General features: G+C 35.8%; 1 protein-coding gene and 1 long non-coding RNA gene across 3 annotated transcripts in view; one reads left to right on the top strand and one right to left on the bottom strand.

The window, feature by feature from the left end:
- KCNIP4 (potassium voltage-gated channel interacting protein 4) overlaps nt 1-16,138 on the top strand; it is a 1,227,081-nt gene that overhangs the window by 357,882 nt on the left and 853,061 nt on the right. The window lies entirely within an intron of this gene.
- Nucleotides 1-16,138, bottom strand: part of LOC129035713 (uncharacterized) — a 38,265-nt gene that overhangs the window by 17,008 nt on the left and 5,119 nt on the right. The gene's annotated exons all lie outside the window — the stretch shown is intronic.

Raw genomic sequence — 16,138 nt, 5'->3', positions numbered from 1 at the left:
GAAGATGCGTTTGTACTAAGCAAACAAAAGATCTTCCCCTGCTCAGGCCCCATTATTCTAACAGAGTAATTCAGGGTTATAAATAGCATCAATAACAAAAGCTTCTTTCTTCTTCTTCCCTGGCTCAAAGCCAGGTGGAGGCAAGCTTTGTTTTTGTTCTTTTTTTGTTTTTATTTTTTCCTCTCCAGGAAAGGTAGATGGAGATAGGGAGGGGGGTTTCAAAACAGTGCACTCACAATTTGATTTGACTATGACTTTAGCAACATGCCAAGTTAAGAAAGACAATATCTTTGTTCCAGGTTATGGAGGTCATCTCCTAAAAGCAACAGCAGAAATAAAAATGCAGTGTTAACAGTTGTTACCATTTACAGAGTCGATACACTTCTTGTAACATATATATAAATGTGTTTATTCATATGTTACAAGAAGCGTTAATAAAAATTGCTTTTGAAGCCCAATTATGGTTTACTGAAATATTTGCCCATTAGAATTCATCCAGTTGAAAATTTTTATTATAGATGGCAAAATATAAATATTAGTTGAATTAGTATAATTATAAGCCAATTTGCCTTATGACAAAAGTAGCCTATGTCTGTTTGGAATTCTATGAGATACAGACCATTGTGTTAAACAAGAAACAGAGAATGAAAGCTGAACAATTAGGAGAGTTGGGCCATGATACAAGGCGTCGGTTGCGCTAAGGACAAACTAACTGTCTTCTAATGCAAATTTGGGGATTTATTGAAGTAACAATCCTCAACACTTTCTCTGTGCTTCAACACAAGTTGCTCTGGAAAGCAGGAGATTTCAAGTGGCCCCTGAAGCTGCTCTGTTTAATTTCTCACATGCTCCTGGGGATTCTCAGTTTTCCACCACCTAGGATAGGATTGAGGCTGAACAGAGAAGTCAGCACACGGTAGGTTCTCAATAAATATTTTTTCAGGGACTAAATGATACTATTTAGGTTGGTGCAAAAGTAATTGCAATTCTCTAATGACCAGTGATGATGAGCTTTTTTTCATATGTTTATTGGTTGCATAAACTATAGTGAGATACCATATCATTGCCAATTAGAAGGGCAATCATTGAAAAGTCAGGAAACGACATGCTGGAGAAGATGTGGAGAAATAGGAATGCTTTTACACTGTTGGTAGGGGTGTAAATTAGTTCAAGCATTGTGGAAGACAGTGTGGCATTCCTCAAGGATCTGGAACCAGAAATACCATTTGACCCAGCAATCCCATTACTGGGTATATACCCAAAGGATTATAAATCATTCTACTATAAAGACACATACACACACATTTACTGTAGCACTATTCATAGTAACAGAGACTTGGAACCAACCCAAATGCCCATCAATGATAGACTGGATAAAGAAAATGTGGCACATATACACTGTGGAATACTATGTAGCCATAAAAAAGAATGAGTTCATGTCCTGTGCAGGGACATGGGTGGAGCTGGAAACCATCATTCTCAGCAAACTATCACAGGAACAGAAAACCAAACATCTCATGTTCTCACTCATAAATGGGAGTTGAACAATAAGAACATATGGACACAGGGAGGGGAACATCACACACTGGGGCCTGTCAGAGGGTTGGGGGCAAGGGTAGGGATAGCATTAGGACAAATACCTAATGTATGTGGGACTTAAAACCTAGATGACAGGTTGATGGGTGCAGCAAATCACCATGGCACATGTATACCTGTGTAACAAACCTGCACGTTCTGCACATGTATCCCAGAATTTAAAGTATAAAAAGTATAATAAATTTTTTTAAAAAAAGTAATTGCGGTTTTCGCCATTACTTTTCATGACCAAAACCACAATTACTTTTGCACCAGCATAATATTCCAAATGGAATATGCCAAATGTTGATTCTAAATATTAATATTCCAAATTGAAGGAAACCCTGAGACAGTATACTTCCATTGTGCAATTGCGCATTTGTTTTGTTTTCTAATTGCATTCTTGTTAAGGTAATGAACCCTGGAGCCAGATGGCCTAGGTTTAATTCCCAGCTCCAACATGTTTTATTATATATTTGTAGGCAAATTGGTTACCTGCTTGTGCCTCAAGTTACTCATCTGTAAAATGGAAATAATAGTAGTACCTACTTCATTGGATTGTTGTGAGGATAACGTGAAGTGATATGTGTTATGTACTTAAAATAATTCTGGGCCCACAGTTAGATCTACATAAATGTTATTATTCCCTGTGTTTTCCATCCCATGTTATAAATATATTAGTCTGATTAGGATAAGCCATGCTGAGCCCCTAAATTAACCCCGAATTTTCAGTTCCTTCAAGCAACAAAGTTCTATTTCTCATACATGGCCCATGTCTAATGCTGGGTAGTGGGGAGCTGAATTCCTCATAGTTAACTGTCAATCTAGGCTGAGGATGTCTCCCTCATTTTGGAAAAACACAATCCAGAATATGTGGCTTCTTGAGTTTCTAGGCAAGTGTTTGCTGGAAAGTCTTGCACCAGCAATTATGTATTCTGGCCTGAAAATGATAAGCTTTGCTTTACTTCCACTCAGAGCTTGGTGGTCAGAGTCAGTCACATGACCCCACCTAGTTGTAAAAGGGGTGTGAGGAGAACTTATGAATATTCAGTGAGCAGAGCAGTCAGTGTCATTGCTCTGATGAGCCAACTCCCATATGTTAATTTTGTTTAACTCTATTTCTGATCTTTTAAGGCCCATATCTTATTCATCTTTATTCCCCCTGCCCAGTGTCTAAATAAATGTTTCTCAAAGAAAGAAGGAAGGAAGAAATGTAGAAAGGAAGGAGGCTTGCCTTATCTTTGGAAACTCAACAATTGAGGTAGGTATATGCAACAGCCAGAAAACTGAAAAAACAAAACAAAACAACCACAACAAAAGAAACTCAGACATTACAAAAGAATTAGCTACTTTAAAAAATGGGTTCACCTTACCAAAACAGAAAACTCAGAGAGTGAATATTTTAACCAACATTTGATATACTCGACTCAGGAATAAATCTGTCATATAAACCAATATGCATCTATGAACAGAAGAAGGGAACAATGATATTTTTTTCTGTAATAGAAGCTAAAGTGCCTCTTCTGAATATTCATTCTTCCCAGTGTTAAGTGTTATTACTCTTTTGATTCTTGTTGAGCCTCACTTAAGACTCTTTTGTTCCATAAATGGATTACTCTTCAAAACCTAAAACCATTTCATACCAAAAGCCTGAATTAGACATTATTTTTATGCTGCCCTTCTTTCTTCTGAAAGGGAAAGTGAATAGAGAGGTAGAGATAGGACGAATTAAGTAAGAGTTGAAATACTGGTCCAATGTCAATCTTAGATACATTACCCAGTTATCCATCTCCTTACTCAAAAACAAAAATCTATTCAAAGTTACAACCCATTGAAAACAGTTATTTGGAATCTAGAATTCCTAATACTACCTTAGTTTCCCTCCACTTATTTATTTGTAAGCTTTAAAAAAAAATGATATAAAGTTGGTGGAACTCCTGTGATTCAAGAGGCACAACAGAGAGAGGATAGAGAAAGAAAAGGAAATTAAAACTTTTACACCCTACTCTGTATGGACATGATATATGCAGGAAATTCAGTGTATTTGTAAAAGCAAAGCTTCTAGACCTAGATTGTCTGGGCTGGTATTCCAACTTTCATGCTTATTAGCCATGTTACTTTATGAAACATGCTTAGTCACTTTCTGCATTCCTTTATTTAGCTCTAAAATAATGGGAACAGTAGTAACTACCTCACAAGGTTAAGTGAGGATTAAATTAGTTATTATACATAAAGTGCTTATTTTAGTGTCTGGCACATAGTATGTGCTCAATAAATATTGCTTGTGGTTACTGGATGTTTATGTCATTTGTACAGGTTTATGTCATTTTATATCTGAATGTGAAGGTTAGGCATTTTGCTCAGGGTCACAGAGCTAAGGAAAGGCTGGCAGAATTAAAACTCAGCTAACTTCAAGCCTTGGCTTTTTGTGGTGTACCAGGGACCTTGGTGCTAATGAGAAGGCCAAGAAGGAAGTCAGGAAAAGTGTAGAGTACTGGTTTCTGGGACCTGCATATATGTTTTTTTCTTTCTTTTTAATTATTATTATACTTTAAGTTTTAGGATGCATGTACACAACGTGCAGGTTTGTTACATATGTATACATGTGCCATGTTGGTGTGCTGCACCCACCAACTCGTCATTTACATTAGGCATATCTCCTAATGCTATCCCTCCCCCTTCCCCCTGTTTTTTTCTTAATAGACTTTATATTTTAGAGGAGTTTTAGGTTCAAAAAAAATTGAGTAGAAGGAATAGAGAGTTCCGGTATATCCCCTACCCCTACACATGCACACCTCTACCACTGTCAACTTCACACCCCATAGTGGTATATTTGTTAAAAACGATGACTCTGCATTGACAAATAATTATTACCTAGTCCATAGTTTACATTAGGTTTCACTCTTGGCGTCATACATCCTGTGCATTATAACAGGTGTAACGACATAGATATACCATTGTGGTATCATATAGAATCTTTTCACTGCCCTAAAAATCCTGTGTGCTCTGCCTATTCTTCTCTTGTGCCCTTGTGACCCATTGCAACCTCTGATCTTTTTCCTGTCTTTATCATTTTTGCCTTTTCTAGAGTGTCATATAGTTGGAATCATAGAGTCTATAGCGTTTTCAGCTTGGCTTTCCCCACGTAGTGTACACACTTAAGGTTTCTCCTTATGAAGCCGTGTCTTTTCATGACTTGATAGCTTATTTATTTTTCATGCTGAAAATAGTCCATTGTGTAGCTGTACCTCAGTTTAATTATTCATTCGCCTACAGAAACATATGTTGGTTGCTTTTAAGTTTTGGCAATTATAAATAAAACTGCGATAAACATCCATGTGCAAGGTCTTGGTGGACATATGTTTTCAAATTGTTAGACTGTATATTAACAGTATTTTTAATTTCATAAAAAACTGCCAAACAGTCTTCCGAAGCAAATCTTATTTTGCGTTCCCACTAGCAGTGAATGAGTTCCTGCTGCTCCACATCTTTGCCAGCATTTGGTGTTTTTGGTGTTTTAGATTTTGGCCATGTTTTGTTTTAATTTGTACTTCCTTAATGACATATAATGTTGAACAACTGTTGAACAATATGCGTCTTTGCCCTTCATTGTCTTTTAATTTCTACCTGTAAACCTTTGTGGAGACTATATTTTGCAGCACAGTACACATTTCTTTTTGCCTTCATGGAATTACGTGTTCTTCTTTTGTGACAAGTATTCTGACAATTTCTTTGAAAGAACCATCTCTCCTCAACTCTTAGACTCTGAGTTTCAGATGGAGTGGATTCTGTGCTTTTTCTTATTTCAGGGGTGAGCAAAGAACAATCTTTTAATCAGAGTAATTGCTTCAGAAATAAGTACCTGACTTTTGGAGCCAATGATACCCAAGGAAACGTTCACTGATGTTATCAGGACTTTTTTTCCTACTGAATTTGAACATGGGAGAACATAAGGTCAGAGTTACTTCAGTCAACTTGTCACCAAGAGGCTGGAGGAAAAGTATTTGTAGCACATTTACTCTAGATATTGCATCCTGAATTGAATATCTTTATTGAGGAGTTTATGCTACTTAGATTCTCAGAACTGCCTTAATTCCCATCTTTAGTTTAAAAGCCTGGCCTTTCTATCAAGCCACTGTACTTTTCAAAATCCACACAATTAATTGTTTTTCTATTTAAGGCAGCCAGTCCATTTCTATGATATATAACTAAAGATGTTATTTGATAAAGCACATGTGAAATATCACATTTCAAGTTATCTCAATTTTAGAAGACAACTAATCTCTTACAAGAAATCATACCATTGCCTTATTTATAAATAGAAAATATTCAGTGTGAATCTCTTGACCAGAAAAGGTGAACTTCAATTTCTACTTTCCATTTAGACTTTGATTGTATTCCAGTTGCCTCATTGGTGAGGTAGTCTTAAACATGATAAACCCTGAAGGAGATGGCTAATGAGTGTTTCATTAGTCAAATTCCAGACTCCAGCAAGCATCCTTGCTAAAGCCGTTCGCCCTTGAGATTGGTTGTGGAAAAAAATGCCATTAGTTTGAAACTTTATTAACTTGAACTTCTGCAGAAAACACGCAGTCTGTGCAGTTTCCTCTAGGATGTTCTCTTGGCCAGGAGGCAACCAGCTTGGCTGGGCATGGAGGAGACAGCTCTCATTTCATTAGGTATTTATGCAGTGGTTATCATGATAGCAGCCAACTCATTACAGAACAGGCCATATCCAATTATTATGAGTCAATGAGGCTCCAGCGACAAGGTAGTCCATGGGGAAATTGAGAGTAGGAAAAGGACTTTAGATGAAAGCATTTATTGTTCCTCTGATGAAGAAGGATGCCAAGAAGCAGCTTTCCATTTTCCCTAAAACGCAACCTGTACTCCTCCTAAATTCCCCCATGGCTCCATATTCCCTGGCCATTTGACTTGAAGGAAAGAGAAGAGTGATTTCCTTCTTCTTTAAGTGCCAAGTAAATAGGAAACTCTGTAGGAAATGAAATATTGACATAGTGATCATAGCAATACAGTATAAAAGGATTTTGCTTATATGTCCGTTTCCATTATGGCTTCCTTTCAGTCAAAGAGAATCTTATGGACTTTCTACATATTTTATGTCTAAGCTATTGTGAGTAGTGATTAATTTGGAATGTTAAAGACATATGGTATTTACCTCTCCGATTGGCCTTTTTATAAAATTTCATAAATAAGGTTAGTGATACTCAGCACTAGCTACTCATTAAAATTGGTTTGTAACCAAGACATTGGTATTATTTTAAAAGTTCCCTAAGGAAAGATAGTGGCATCCAACATAGAGTACCACTATAGCCTTTCTAGCTATAGTACTAGCCCAGATTTTTACATATTTACCATTAGTTTTGCCAGTTGATTTTCATGGTTTTCAGGTGATCATTGCATTATGGGAAACTTCTATTTGTTAAGTCTAATGTTATTAGTAACAAAATTGTCTTAATTAAACAGAGGCATTGGTGTGTGTGTGTATATACATATTAATTACTACATAGTAAAATATATATATAAAAACACATACATACATATATTAGTAGTACATACATACATACATATAGTAGTAGTAAACATACATACATATGTATATTAGTAGTAATATATACATACATACATATATATATTAATAGTAAACATTTTCTGGAGGAGAACTTGCTTCATAAGTCAGAGGTAGGTGAACAAAACAAATCTGGAAATGGAAAAATAATGAAGATCTGGATGTGAACATAATTCCAGCAAGAAATCAGAAAACTATAAATGTTTACTATTAATGGGGAACTGTTGGGTAGATCAAATTGCAAATTTAAAAACTTAGTTTAAAAGGCACAAAGTATAGCATAGGTAAAAATGCATGAAGAACATATTTGTGTATTTCACTGCATTACCCAAAGCAGTCGCTTGTTATAAATACTGTCTTCCCCTAGAGACGTTTAGACACAAGAATTTGTTCCAGATATGGCATGAGCCTAAATGTCTCTAAGGGAACACAGTATTCTAAGGTTCTAATGTACACTACAACCTCTAAGTAAGATAAAAAGAAACCAGGTGTAATCACAGGCCTATAACCTTATTTTCAATATCAAATCATCAAATATAGAGATTTCCTTCATAACATTCCTGAGAAGTGGCCAACTGACAGCCCAATAGAAAAGAAGATAAAAAATTCCAAATATAAGATCTTGCCTGGACATCACAAAGCCCAGCCACGTGGGAGAAACAAGGAATTCTGGCTATATATGTGGCTTAGAGCAAAAAACCTACAGGATTTCCTGCACTAAAGTGAGGGCCATAATATGATGCCCTCAGCTCTAAGAAGCCACCAAGCACTGACTCTTCCTGATGTACACTGTTTCTTTACCAATATCCAGTTAGACTTATGTATATAGTAAATGCCCTCTAATATTTGCGTAGTTATGATTTCTATAATTATACATTATCTTTTGTGAATGTGGTTCCAATTTCTAATTCAAATGCTAAGCATGAGTACACATATCAAAGCATTATTTTGTATACCATAAAAATATAGTTTTTATTTGTCAATTATGAAATAAATAGGCCAGGCCCAGTGCCTCATGCCTGTAATCTCAGCACTTTGGGAGGCCGAAGCAGGTAGATCATCTGAGGTCAGGATTTTGAGACCAGCCTGACCAACATGGCGAAACCCCATCTCTACTAAAAATACAAAAATTAGCCGGGCATGGTGGTGGGCGCCTGTAATCCCAGCAACTCTGGAGGCTGAGGCATGAGAATTGCTTGAATCTGGAAGGCAGAGGTTGCAGTGAGCTGAGGTCACGCCACTGCACTCCAGCTTGGGCAACAGAGCAGACTCCATCTCAAAGATAGATAGATAGATAGATAGATAGAAAGATAGATAGATAGATAGATAGATAGATAGATAGATAGATAGATAGATAGATAAATAAATAAATAAATAAATAAAATTTTTAAAAGAGGAAGTGGGAAAGACAAAAATCAATACTAGCACAGTTATAAGTGAACTGGTATTCCTGTTCTGACTTCTCTCCTTTCCTCTTTCCTAAATAATTGCTACCAATAATTGCAATTGACTTGCCTTTTAATTCTGTGTATGGTTTGTTCTTATGTGCAGAAGTTTTAAATTTTTATGTAGACACTTCCATCAATTTTTTGTCTCATATAATTTTTAAATTATCTTTATCTCTGAGAAGCATTTTTCTTCCTGAGATCAAGTTAAGCCATTCAACCATATTTTGCTCTGTTCTGATTGATTGATGATTGACTATGTTTTACTCTCTTTTCCCTCCTTCTACCTTCATCCCTCCTCCCCATTATAATTTCTGATGCTGGTTTCTATTTACCAAAGACTCACTATAGAGCCAAGTATTGCCCTGAGAATTTTACATCTTATATCATCTACCCACCAGCCCTGCATATTATTATTGTTCTCATAAAAGTTAAGAATTGCTCAAAAGTGTGATGAAATTAAGCAGATGTATTTTTCCAGCCCAAAACCTTTGGTCATAACTATTATGCTATTCTCCCTTATTTGTCGTTGGTTGCTTTTGTTGTTGTTCATTAAAAGATTTTGTACTTTTGGCCAATAGCTCATTTCAAAAATATTGAATTGTTTATTTCTATATCTCTAAACTCTATCATAGTATCCTAACATATGGTGTAAGTCAGGATGCCATGAGTTGGAACATAGAAATCTGAGAGCACAGCTTCGTTCACAGAACACAGTAACTGTCTTTCTTTACATTGTTGCTGTTGAGGAGTTATTTTAAATTACAAGAAATTTGGTATTGTATCTTTCAAGGTAACCTGTTTTTTTTCCCTTTCAGCTTGTTCACAAGTCTCATTTCCTAGCTCCATTTCCTACATACATGCAGTCCCCAAGGTATATTAAGTAAGCAAATTATGTTGGCTGGTAGGTGTTCACAAGTAATTTTGAACACAAATGATTCCTATTTTAGCTTGAACACACTAAATGCAAAGATTCTTCAGATGAGAACAGCCTGAGTAATGGCTCACTCAGTAACAGACAATTCTTGCACTATTTGTCTCAAATGTTGACATGGCATTAATGCTGCTATGGAACTAGATTTTTCAAAATCTGTGTGACTGAGAACTGGACAAATTATCCTGTTTCAGGTCTTGGCATATGTGCACTTAAGGGCATGCATCTGTCTTGATGTGTCAAGAAAATGTCCTCTTAAACAAGGTGTGGGAATTCTCACCAGCTGGCTCCAGTAGGTTGTGGGGCAATGGGGAGGGTGGGAGAGATGACTTGGCATGGAAATTGGTGCAAAATCTGCAGTGCTAATAGATAACAGCTGGAGAAAGTAATGAGTCATTTTACGAGGACAGGACGAGGTGAGCCGTGTTTGTGCCAGGTCCAGGGACCACAGTGGCAAATGTGGTACAGACGGCAACCTCAGAATCCGAGAATTCTAATTAAGGATGAGAAAGGAACAGGGCACTGACAGGCTGTCAGCAGAAGAGCAGAGCACTCCGACCACAAAACCACTCGGAGGCTCCCACTCTGTCTTTGCTCTTTCAGAGATAATAAACGGATCACATTTTTAATTCCTGCAATTTTAGGGTAAAGTAAACCAGCAATGGGCATTCAGCCCAGAAGTGGAAGCATAAGTTAAGAATTTTATTCTTGATTTTTACAGTCCAATGTGTGTACACAAACACTCTGCTCCTTGCCCTGGTGTCTATGGAATAGCAGGACTTTTTTTTTTTTCACTCTGTTAAGAAACACACACACACACACACACACACACACACACACGTTATTTAAATTGCAGAATGAATATATGCAATGCAGCATTTTAGAGGGAGTCCCAAGGAGTTGGAAAACTGTTGGACATCATAGATCAGAACTCTTGGCAAATTGTAATATTGCAATTTCAATAAACTCATAAGTTTTTCCGTCCCATTCATCTCGTTTTAGTGGAGGCCTCATGCAGCCATGAGAGCCTCATGCTCTTTGAAATGAAACTAAGGGGCACTCTAATCATAGATTGTTTTTTCTTCCTTTCTCTCTTCAAACACCAAAAAAATCATTTTATGTGTTAGTCAGCTCTTTCAGTGACTTTCCTTATGACACCTTAGCTCTTGTTGAATCTCTATACAGAAATAAAAATTATCAATTAGGCCTGCATATTTGTCTTGCTAGAATTATACTTTCACCTCTTTCAAAGAAGTAGAAGATTGAATATGCAGCTTTCTTATAAGCACATGCCTTACAATGATGTTGAATTCAATCATGGGGTTGGATTCAGAAGTTCTTGGAATACAAACAACTATGAACAAAATTATTGAGAGCTCCATTCTCAAGAAGCCAAAGTACCTGTTTAAATTATTTGTGCATAATAGTGATGATCAACCTTAACAAAATTATCCAGATCTTTTAAAACTCCAACCAATCAATCATAATTTCCATTTTGTCTAAGAAAACTTGTGAGAATAAAATGAGAAATCAAAAGGTAAGTCAGTACTTTCTATGATAGAATACTTAAAATAACCAAATGAGATATCTTATATATGTCTTTTGTTCTCTTGCATTGTTACAGAGAAAAAAATGAGACATCCATGATCCATAGTTACCAAGATGGAAACAAGTTGTGTCAAATAATAAATGCTCTTCTCTTCTCCAACAATAGCCACATTCTGAGGATTTCACAAATAACAGATGTTATCTCTTTGCCGATTTTTCCCTTACTTTTTCTTGGCATAATTGTCATAGTGATAATTTCAGTGCTTCTCTCTGTCAATGACTTCTAAGTCAGATCCCTAATTTTGTCATCCAGAAATCAGCCTGAATTCTGTTACTCCTGTATATTTTCCCATGACTATCCCTCTATATCACTTTGGTCTCAGTAAGTCTGAATTCACTTATAGACAACTTCCAGTGCAGCACCATAGGACTGTATTTGTGGCTTTCAATGGTGTCTCCCTTCACCAAGTCACTCAATTAGAACAATTTATTCTTTGTGTTAATTCCTTTTCTTCATATATTGGACATTATCAGAGTTAAAAGGTGCCTTTGAGAATATTTTAGTCCAGTCTGCTACAAATTCAGGAATCTCTTTCAGAATGTTTCTGATAGATGTTAAAATAACTTGCTTTAATTGCACATTTGTAAGTATTAAAAGATAAAGGTTTTTAAAGGTAAAATCAAGACTGTCATACAAATATAGAACAAACGCACGTCTCAAAAATTTTATTTAACTCCAGAATTACTGAAGGCACCAGTAAGATATTATAATTGATTCAAAGTGACTCTCAAAGAACCACACATTATAGGCAAATCTAGAATGCTAAAAAGAATTTACAAGTACATCCAAAAGGAGTTATAGGGCAATAATCATTTAGACACTACAAATTTGCACTTCAATAGACAAAAGTGATTTGCATTATTTTCAGCTTTTATAATTTACGTAGTTACAAAATATCTCAAAGACAATAAAAGCTTGAGATACCCAAAAGTCTGCATCAGACAGGATAGCCTGTGGTTTTTGTTTTGTTTTGTTTTGTTTTTGTGTTTTCTTTTGGTCTATTTCAAAATATTTCACAATTTTTCTTTACACAGGTAAAAATAAAATTGTTGGGAATAGGCCATTTTCCTTTTTGACTTCATACTGGCAGAAGGTTTTCCTAATACAGAAGTAAAATGTTCATTCCTATAACGTTCCTCCTTGTTTTTCATGACACCTATTAGGGTAACTCAAATGATTTTAGATTCTCTGAGTAATCCTTCAATAAATGCAGGCACTATTTATCCCATTTGTCCTTCCTTTTTCTTTGTTAAATATTGTCATTTTTTTAGCTTTTCTTTATATAAGACATTTTTCAAACATCTGAATACCTGAATTAATCTCCTCCTCTTGACAAGCTATAGTGTTCTTGTGTGTTTTATCCATTTCTAAGTATTGATACATAGACATAGTGGTTCTGCACTGAGAAATATTCAGCAGATTAGCGGGATACTTACCTGCCTTGATTGGACATTGTTTCTATTATGTAGTTTAAAATTATGAGACCTAATTTTAAGAGAGAGAGAGGATCAGTTTTGTCTATAAGCATAGCCTTACTGATACACTGGTTGAAACATGTTGTCTAGTTCCCTTCTCTACAAAACAATAAACTAATAACATCTACTGTGCATTGAAGATAGTAATGACCCATTGGGATCACATGTTAAACTTAGGAGATATGACACACTGTACAATTAAAGGTTGTTTTTAATATATGTATATGTATGTCACACAACTTGAGTATATGCTGAAATAAAAATCCCTAAACCTTTTATTTTTTCTTGTTCCCTTCATTCGTTCTTTCTTTGCTTTCTTCTTTCCTCCTTTCTTTATATGAGATTCCTGACAACCGGCCAGCTTCATGGATATACAGCCTGTCTGGTTGCAAAGGGCTACATACTTAGAAGGACCCCACCCTTATTTTAGCCTCTGGTATCACTGTCTTGAGATTATTCATACTCTTTAAACAAGGGGCCCTGCAATTTATTTTTCCCCGGACACAGCAAATTATGTAGCTGTTCTTGCTTGCCAAATAAGGTCTATGCCATCCTATTCACAAACAATTGATTCCTTGATAGCTATTCTTTTCTTCCCTTCCCACACCTACTGAAAACACTTTAGAATAGGTTTCATCCCTTTCCAACCAGAATGAATGAGACACCAGCTGCCTAGCTATTCACCTAGCTATTCACTCCTCCTCTAGTTTTTTTGGCTCATAGGACCCAGTTAATCCTTTAATATACCTTTTTCATAATACCACTTTTACACTAAAACATCAAGACAATACAAGCTCTAAATTTTGCTGGAAATGCTAATAGTAATCTTTTCCTACCCTCTGATTTGCCCTTCCTTAATTCTAGTTGCTCCTTCCAAATTTTATTTTTAATTTACATGTCATCATCACTAAACCAAACCATGAATATATTATAAAACATCTTACTTTTCTAGCATCTTATGAAATTCAATTCATTAATCTAATTCTTCGACTATTTAACAAATATTAACTAAACAGGTGCTTGGTGGTAAGAACTATGCAATTAATGGCAGCAATGCAATGGAGAAAAAAACATACTTGGTCCCTATCCTCTGTAATTTACAGCTTAGAAGGGGGGGACAGTTTTTAATAAGTTATTACTCACTTGTGAAGAGTGTCATGAAGGAATACAATTTGGGAGTATAAGAGAGAATTAAAGGAAGCATAATTTGCCTTCTGTCCTTTGACTATTTAAACCTCATACATAGTTCGAAATACAGAGAAGCAGCTGCTTCTGAAATGTAGCTTCTTGTTTCTTATCTTCCTTGCTTACAGTATTTAGTCTGCTTATCCAATTCAACCCTTTTGCATTAATATTTTATTTCTTGCTTCCCCAGTTAGATTGTGGTCTAGACTATGCCTCATATGCTTTTTTTGCCCCTTAAGGCTCAGCTTAGCTATTACCTTCTCTAGAACCCTTGCCTTACTATCCTTTTCTCCGACCCTGAACATGTATATATGTACATATATATGTACATATATACATATACGTATATGTATATATGTACATATATGTATATGTATATATGTACATATATATATACACCTCCATATATATATACATATATATATATACCTCCATCTTTGTGCCCCTACAGCACTGAGTCCAGGATATTCTAACTGATTACTTAGACTATTTTATAGTAATATGGTTTCTTCTTTTCATCTCTCACTATTGCGTTATTTCCATTTCCATATGATTTGACTTTCTTTTATCTCTATTCCCAGTGCTCACCATGGCACCAGGCTCAGAGTAGGAGATACTCATCTGCTTCTGAATGGATGAGAAGATGATTAGTTCTACCAGGCCTGCTGTGTCTCTGAATTTAAATATTGAGGAATAATCCAAGTGATGGTTGCAGAATCCTTATGTCATAGTGACTTATTACTAATTACAAATACTATGATATACAAAAAAATATGAACATTTACACAATTAGAAAATAAAATCCCATTCTTGGCTACGTATCTGACAATATTCTCTAGAGACGGAGTAGATTTCAATTACAATTAGTGTATAATGTATTGTTATTGTTCCTTTCATTACCAGCTAATTGCTTTTAGAGTACCTCTGCTATGGTCTGGGATGCCTTTAGTAGGGTTTGGGATCACAGCTCCCTATAAGTAAAGATATAGAAAGTAGAAGTATCCTGCATATGATATCTGAAATATAGGTAATTCATTTCCTGATGTAGGGTGTAGGACACTTAGGATTACAATCCTGATGTATCTGGAATGGCCTTACAAACCATAGAGAAGGAGGAGGCAAACCTCACATACCTAATTAGCATCAAAATCTTTCCATTTTCTCCTTTGGTTTAAGGTTGCCATCTTGAGGGGAGGAGGGACGATCAGGGATAAGTTATTGGGATTTAAACATTTGTTCAGACTTTCCTCACCATAACAACCTTTGATTTGGTAATTGCCTAGCACCTATAGCCAGGTTTTCCCAAAGTTAAATAGATGAACAGTAGATCATTATGATTTCATTGGCAGAATCTGACCACTATCTACATAGATTTATTTTATATCTTAAAAGAAAAATAATGTTGGTAGTTATTTTGTTTTAATGAGGAAATAACTCTTAGCCAAGATATGATATATGTCTTTAAATATTTAAGGGCTGTCACATGGAATAATTATTTGAATTTTACAATTTGACTTCAAAGGGGATAACTAAAATCAATAGATGGAAGCAACAGGAAGCTAAATTTTAAGACAATACCAAAGAAAGGGAACATTTTCTTAGTCAAGCATACAAAAATGGAATGCAACTGATTCACGAAGTATTAAGTTCTTTATACATGGAGCTGCTCAAATAAACATTGGTTATGTAAGCATTTAACAGGGCTATATGTATTCATATGCATCTCTTTGGGCAAGATGTGTGTTAACTGTTTGCTAAGATTTCCTCCCACTCTGACAATATTTCTATACCCTTTCTCCAACTAGTGAAGGCTGAAGAACCAGTTTCTTATACTATGAACATGGCAAACACAATGGTTCTCTTGGTCACTCCTACGCTAGTTCACCCATGACCTGACCCAATATCAGAATGGAGTTGTCCTGCTGCAGGTCAGCTGCAGTGAGTTACAAAATTGTCTGGCATAGAATAAGCACTTAATACATGTTAGCCATTATTACTGTTGTTGTTGTTGTTGTTGTTTGCAGGGAAGAGCACATTTCCCAAGCTCTAACTCTTCATTTACTCAGCTGGATCTGCCAGCACAACTGAGGATAAGACTGTCTTTCTATCTTCAAAATTGACACCTGAATGCAGAAATTAGATGGAATGATGTAAAGAAAGAGTGATGGGTTATGTTAAAATGAAAAGTGCACTTTATGGTTTATGTGGTGTTTTTATATCCCTTACCTCATTTGTGATTTTTCCAGTAGCTTCAGGAGATAGGTCAGGAATTATCATTCTGTCTCTGACATGAGAAAACTGATAGCTGGAGTGACTGTGTGGCAT

The sequence above is a fragment of the Pongo pygmaeus genome, chromosome 3 (assembly GCF_028885625.2).
Source record: "Pongo pygmaeus isolate AG05252 chromosome 3, NHGRI_mPonPyg2-v2.0_pri, whole genome shotgun sequence".
NCBI classification, from domain to species: domain Eukaryota; kingdom Metazoa; phylum Chordata; class Mammalia; order Primates; family Hominidae; genus Pongo; species Pongo pygmaeus.
Note: the sequence above shows the minus strand (reverse complement) of the source record. Positions and strands in the feature narration are given on the sequence as shown.